General features: G+C 39.6%; 1 pseudogene; it reads right to left on the bottom strand.

Annotated features, from left to right (window-relative positions):
• LOC100949898 overlaps positions 1-3367 on the bottom strand; it is a 16843-nt pseudogene extending 13476 nt beyond the window's left edge.
• Positions 3368-6646: the final 3279 nt, after the last annotated feature.

The raw sequence follows: 6646 nt of genomic DNA, 5'->3' as shown, positions 1-6646 counted from the left end.
GTTTGGATCTCAGAGTCACTTCCGCGGAGCTGGTGGGTCTGTCAGGGTGCTCATTCCACCTCTACTCTGAGGATTGGGGAGTTATACTATTTCACTTAACATTTTGCAAAAACACTAAGAATGGAAAAGGGAATTTCTTAGGCCCAAACCAGATCCTAGGGTCTGGGTTTTGTGAAACTAGTGTTGACAGTTGTTAATGAATATTTCCAGCATCTGGATTATATCAGCTTTCACTGAATCATAGAAGTTTTCATCTTTCCCACTTTTACAAAAACATCGTCTAATACTATCATTTCTATGCATCTGCTTTTCATTGCCTAGCAGGACAAAGAAATGTAAATTGCTTTGGGGAGAGTAAATTCGTATGAATGACTGATGTTAGCAGCAGACTTCTGCATTTAATATGTTATTCTTAAAATAACTTATTGCTACATTTGTTACATTTGCAAAGCTCTTATGAATTAGCAAAATGCTTTCACACTTTTTTTTTTCATTCACTTTTTATGACATACGTGTGATGTCAGTGCTAATATTCTCATTTTCTAGATGAGCCAACAAAAGCTCAGTGGTCAAGTGTTCAGGGTCACATGGCTCTGGAGTAGTTGATCCAGGTTATCTGACTCCAAGTTCAATGTAATTTTTATTGAATGTAAAAATTATGTCTGTATATAAAAGTGGCCTATGTGTCTTCATTTATTTCCATCATTCTGTGTAAAATACGCATGAAACATGTTTGTCGCTGCCCATAAAGAAATCGCAGTGCTATTTGGCAATGAAAACACAAACACACACACACACTTGTGCGGAACCTGAACAGGGAAAGAGGGAGATTGAGATCATCCGGAGTAGCAGTGGCCAGGGATGGATCGCACAGTCTGTAAGAACATTTTTAGAGAGGAGAACACTGAGCACCCATTTTGGATGATTGTAATAACCAGGTTATCCTCCACCCCCAGACTCGTCTCATCCGTAAACATTCCAAAAGGAAGAGGACACTGCATTCTTGGCTGGAAATGAAACACGCAAATGACTCCTCTCCAGATTCAGGGTTGGAGTAGGTTTTCATCTGATGAGAATGAGCCATGTCTGTATTTATGGACTTCCCGCTGATGGAGCACCCCACTACCCGAATCTGGGGTATTTGCCACCTCTGTCATTCATTCTTCTATGGCAGCCTTTCTCACAACCAGGGGTCAACAAACCAAGCCATAACTTTTTTGAGCCATTGCTGTGGGCAAGGAGACAAAGGCAAGGGCGCTGGGTTGGGATTTAGAACTGGGTTTCGTCTTAGTGTTGTGGCAACTGTGAGTACAACCTTCAGCAGCTCCCTGCATGTGCCTGCGTTCCAGTTTCACCATCTGTAAATATGGTCCTGACACCTGCCCAGCCGACCTTTTTCTAAAGAATAAAGGAGGTGCTATATATAAAAGTGCCCTGAAAATAGTAAAATACCGTGTATGAAACATTACACAGATACGCAAATGTACACAAGACACAAATATTATATTATCATCTCCAGGGGCTCCTTTTAAGAAAATATCCTTTAATTTTCTCTCAAAAGGTAGCATACTGTGCCTTAAAAAAAAAAAAATATATATATATATATATACACACACACACATATATTATTTGTCTCATCACAGTTATCAAATACGTGATGTACACAGAGATAATTGTGAAACTAGCATATGCAAAACTTAGTGAAAAAGTCATTTTCTTCTAAGCCTCCTCTTTCGTTGGTTGTCATTTTAAGTAGGGTTCGATTAAAAGTTAGCTGGGCAAAAGGAGAAACCTTTGCTTCGTCAGGTGAGCATCTGATTTTTAGCAGGTATGTGGGTTAATATGTCAGGTTGGGAGAGGAGTCAGGGAAGAAGGGGAGATATTAAAACATAAAGGTCAAATAACGTCATCTGAATACTTGTTCAAATACGCTAATGACAGCTGATCACTGTGTGGCACTTTACTCTCTACCACTGTGCTATTTAAAATATGCTCTATGGACCAGCAGCTGGACTGTCACTTGGGAACCCCTTAGGAATGCAGATTCCCAGGCCCCCCTCCAGACCCACCTAATCAAAATCTGTATTTTAACAAGATCTGCAGGTGTTTGTACTATTGGAGTCTGAGAGTCGTTGGCCTAGGAGGCACTTTCAGATACATTATGCCATTTGATTGCTAAGACTATTTTGTTAAAAGCAGCATTACTAATGCCTTGCCCCGGGCTGGGCCAGGTGTAGTAGCTGAGATTAGTAAGTGCCCTGGTTCTGAAGCCCAAGCTTCCCCGGCTGCAGACATCTCGGTCCCGGCCATCTCTTTCAGAGCTCCCAGGCTCTGTTATGCATGGGAGCTTCCTTAAAACGAGATCTGACTCTCAGCAGTTCTTTCTGGCTCGAAGATCTCTATTTACCTACGAAGGCCTACTCACAGAGCCAGGCCTGGAAATGTGGGAAGCGGCGCAGAAGCCGAGGAAGAGCGGCTTCCTTCTGCGGCGTGTTCAGACCCTTTGGATCTGGGCCAGGAGATGACAGAGGACGTTCCCACTTCACATTCTTCTTCTTTTACTTGGGTAATTGAGGTCCTTACATGACATCAGACTTTCTGAGAACTTTCTGTGAATTCATTCTTGGCCGATCCCATCATCAGAATGCTGCTATTATAGTGTACCACCCCTGGGATTGCTCAAGCCCAGCAGCTGACTCCCTCGGGAGTCTCTGGGCGGCTCAGACAGCCCCAGTCCACTCTCTGCTGCGCTGTCAGGGGAAGCCGGGTCCACTTGCTTACTAGGGCCTGCTTGAACTTCGCCGCAGGACGCCCTCCACTTTCCCCTTTCTTAGCAGATTCCCGGCCTGCACACGGAAAACATGTCTGGGATAGCTGTAAACAGGCAGTGCTTTGAAAAGTTATCTTGTCGGAGGTTGATTACAGCTGAGAACTGTGAGATGAGCCATGCCTCATTTAACGTGAAATATACATACAGCACACGAGGGGACAAGAAATAAAAAGAATAGAAAACAAATATATATATATGACAAATCTAAGAAAAAAACAAAGGTAGTGGGATTGTGCTCTGCAGTTCTGCTACGTCACACAGGCCAACTTGGTACTATCCAGAGATGAAGCTTTTTGCATGGTCCCTTGAAATGCTCAGGAGTGAGCTCAAATGGGTTTCCAGGTGGAGAGTCCTGGTCCTACAGGATCGCTCCTCCTCCTGTGTATTCCTAGGAAGCAGCTCAGATAACACAAACAAGTCCCAGAGCTTTAAGATAAGACTCCTGCAGAAATCCTGAATAAGGAGCTCGGCTCTCAAAATGAGAACCAAACGCCCAGATAGTTGTTTCTGCTTAGTTCCATCAGTGAGCAACGTCATTTTCCCCCAAAGTCTTTCTCCTATTGCTTTTGTTTCTTCTTTTTCTCCCCCCCCCCCAGTATATATCCTAATTATTAACACACTATCAGGTGTCCGAGGGCCACATGCGGCCTGCCTGGGACATTTATCTGGCCCACGGGGTGTTTTTGCCACCGCTGCCTGTCCTGGTTAGCAGCCGACTCGTCCTGGGGCCCGCAGTCCGGCCCTCCAACGGTCTGAGGGACAGAGAATAATACATAGCTTCCTGTGTATTATTATATCTGTAAAATATTTTTCAATTCAGCAAGTCCACTCTCAGGCACATTCAGAGTATGTAATGTATTATTAAAATGCCAATAAATCCATAAAGCTATATTTTATGGAAAGCCTAGTCCATTTTAAGCATTTTACATATATTATTTTGTATAATCCAACTTTAGAAAGTTGGAGGAGCCCTGTCTCCATTGCTGGAGCGACGCCACCTTACAAAATGCATTTAACTCTTGCCATGTTATTCTGCCTGTCTACAGATGCCCACAGATCGTGGCTTACTGTGTTCTCTCAGCCTGAGATGTTCTTCCCCAAGTCTACCTTTCTGAATCCCAGGCTTCTTGTAGTGCAGTTCTTTTCTGAAGCCTCTCCTAATTACTCAAATCAAGCATCACTATAGTTCATAGTTTATGTCTGTGCTAGAACACTTAGGCGTTCTGCTTATGTTAGTTATAATTGTCAGCCCCTCCCATCAGTCTGCTTTACTAGATTACGTTTTACTTGTTTGTATGATTTTATAAGCACGTATAATACCAATTTCTTATATATTCTGAAACTCTTAGGTGCAGTAATAAATCATTGAGTGGAAATGTCTCTCTCAAAGTTAAGAGAAAAATGTCAGGCCTTGCTGCTCTAGTGTGGAGTAAACAAACCAAGTTACAACCCTGAAAGCCTGTGGTCCTTTGAGGTTGCCTCAGCACCCCACAGGCTGTACCCAAACCCGTAAAACTTGTTCTCCTGCCTCCATGAAAAGAGCTCTTCATTTGAAAAACAGGTTCCACCCTTTCTGATTTCATAAACCTAATGTTTCACTCTAATATAACATAGAGCAGTGTAGTAGACTATGTGAGAAATTTTTTTATCTTGAAGAAATTAGTATTGTTGCACATGTATTTAAAAAACACACACACAACCAAAAACATAAAAAATAGGTACTTTGATGAATTGTAAGTGTTTGGATTCTCAAGCCAGATCAAGGTCAAATCTCCACTTTGGAGGTGATTTGAGGCCAGTTACCCAACTTCTCTGTGCTTCAGAGTCCTCATCTCTAAAATAAGGACGAACAGTATGACCTCCACGAAGAATTGTGAGAATGAAGTGAGTTAATGTATGTCAAAGACTCAGAGCAGTGCTTGGTACCAGGCTAGAGCTCTGTATGTATAGCTTCCTGTGTAGTATTATATCTGTAAAATATTTTTCATTTCAGCAAGTCCACTCTCAGGCACATTCAGAATATGTAATGTATTATTAAAATGGGAATAAATCCATAAAGCTATATTTATGGAAAGCCTACTCCATTTTAAGCATTTTACATATATTATTTTGTATAATCCAAATTTATTTCATAAATGTAAATAATATATTCATATTTTATTCAATATATATTGTATGTGTATTTTATTTCATATATCCCCTTTGAGATAAGTACCATATTTTTCATGACATAAAATGTTATCAGTTGTAAGATGCATCTCAATTTCAGAGATGTGAAATTGTGAATGCACATATATCTTAGGATCAATAACATATAGAAACATTACTTCTCTTTTAGCTTCCTGTATTTTTTTTTTTTTTTTTTTGCAGTTTTTGGTCAGGGCTGGGTTTGAACCCGCCACCTCCAGCATGTGGGGCCAGTGCCCTACTCCTTTGAGCCACAGGCACCACCTGCTTCTGGTATTTTTTAATGAGTAGGAGGTAAAGGCTGAAATAGTTTAGGAAACTTGTTCTAGATAATATAACTTCTTGTTTCCAGAATTGGGATTTAACTTGAAAATACTGGATAATTCTTATTAAATTAGAGCTATAATAAAATAATAAAAGTAATAAAGAAAGTGAATTCTTCCCAACACAGAAATAATACCTACTTAAGGTGATGGATACCCGTGTAACTTGAACTGATCATTACATAGGTAACAAAATGTCACATCTACACCATAAATTTTCAAAATATTATGTATCAATTTACAATTTTTTAAAAATTCAAGAACAGCAATTCCTCTGGTTTGATCCTTACACATTGTATTCATGTATCAAAATATCACATGTATATTCAACTCTTATATATCAGTGAAACAAAGTTCAAGGACAGGAAAAAAAAAACAGTAAAGGCAGAAAAACTAATGCTGATGAATGACTTGATAATGCCAACATTAAATATCCTCATGTAAACCACAAAGAAAAAATATTTAAAAATAATTAATATACTAAACACTAGGTATATGTAATTTAACATACGACCCACAGGCATTCTTTGTGACATCAATAGTTTTAAAATCTCCATTTGAAAATAAATTCAAATTCACCAAAAGTGGCAATAATAATAATTGTGCAAGGAACACCTGTTAGTCTTCATTCAGATTTACTCATTAACGCTTGACTTCATTTTCTTTGCTTTCTTGGTTTCTGTTCTCTCTCGTGTGGTGAGTATGTAAAGGTGTTTCCTTAATGATTTGTTAGTTAGTGGCATGTATCCTGGTCCTTTGCTTCTAATACTGCAGTATGTATTTCCCAAGTACAGGAATGTTCTCTTGATAAACACAGTTCTGGTTACTAACTTCATGAATTGTTGTTGGGCTGTTGTTTTCCCAATATTTTTAGCCAATATGCAATTTCCTTTATAGCATTTTCCCCTACAGTACACAATCAGTCTGGGGTCTATCATTGCGTTTATGTCATGCACCAGGACAGAAAATTCAGGTTAACCTGGCATGACCCAATTTGAGCACTGAAACTCCAAAGTCCCAGGAAACCCCCTAGTTCCAAGCAAACAGCTGGTCATGTTAGGTTATGTCTCTCTAGCTTTCTTTAATCTAGAACTTTTCCTACAGCTTTTCATGGCAATTGGCATATTTGAAGTTACTATCTGCCCCATCTTTTTTATTTGGCTCGTAAGAGTGTTCCTCATTTTGTGTTTGTCTTATGTTTTCTTGTGATTAGATTCAGGCTGTGTATTTGCAGAATATTACACATGTAATGCTATATTTTTCTCAAATACATTATGCATAGGGGCACATTATATCCAAATTTCTA

This window comes from Otolemur garnettii, unplaced genomic scaffold (assembly GCF_000181295.1).
Source record: "Otolemur garnettii isolate 467f Iridium unplaced genomic scaffold, OtoGar3 scaffold00060, whole genome shotgun sequence".
Taxonomy (NCBI): Eukaryota; Metazoa; Chordata; class Mammalia; order Primates; family Galagidae; genus Otolemur; species Otolemur garnettii.
The sequence above is the reverse complement of the archived record's forward strand: the minus strand, read 5'-3'. Positions and strand labels throughout refer to the sequence as shown.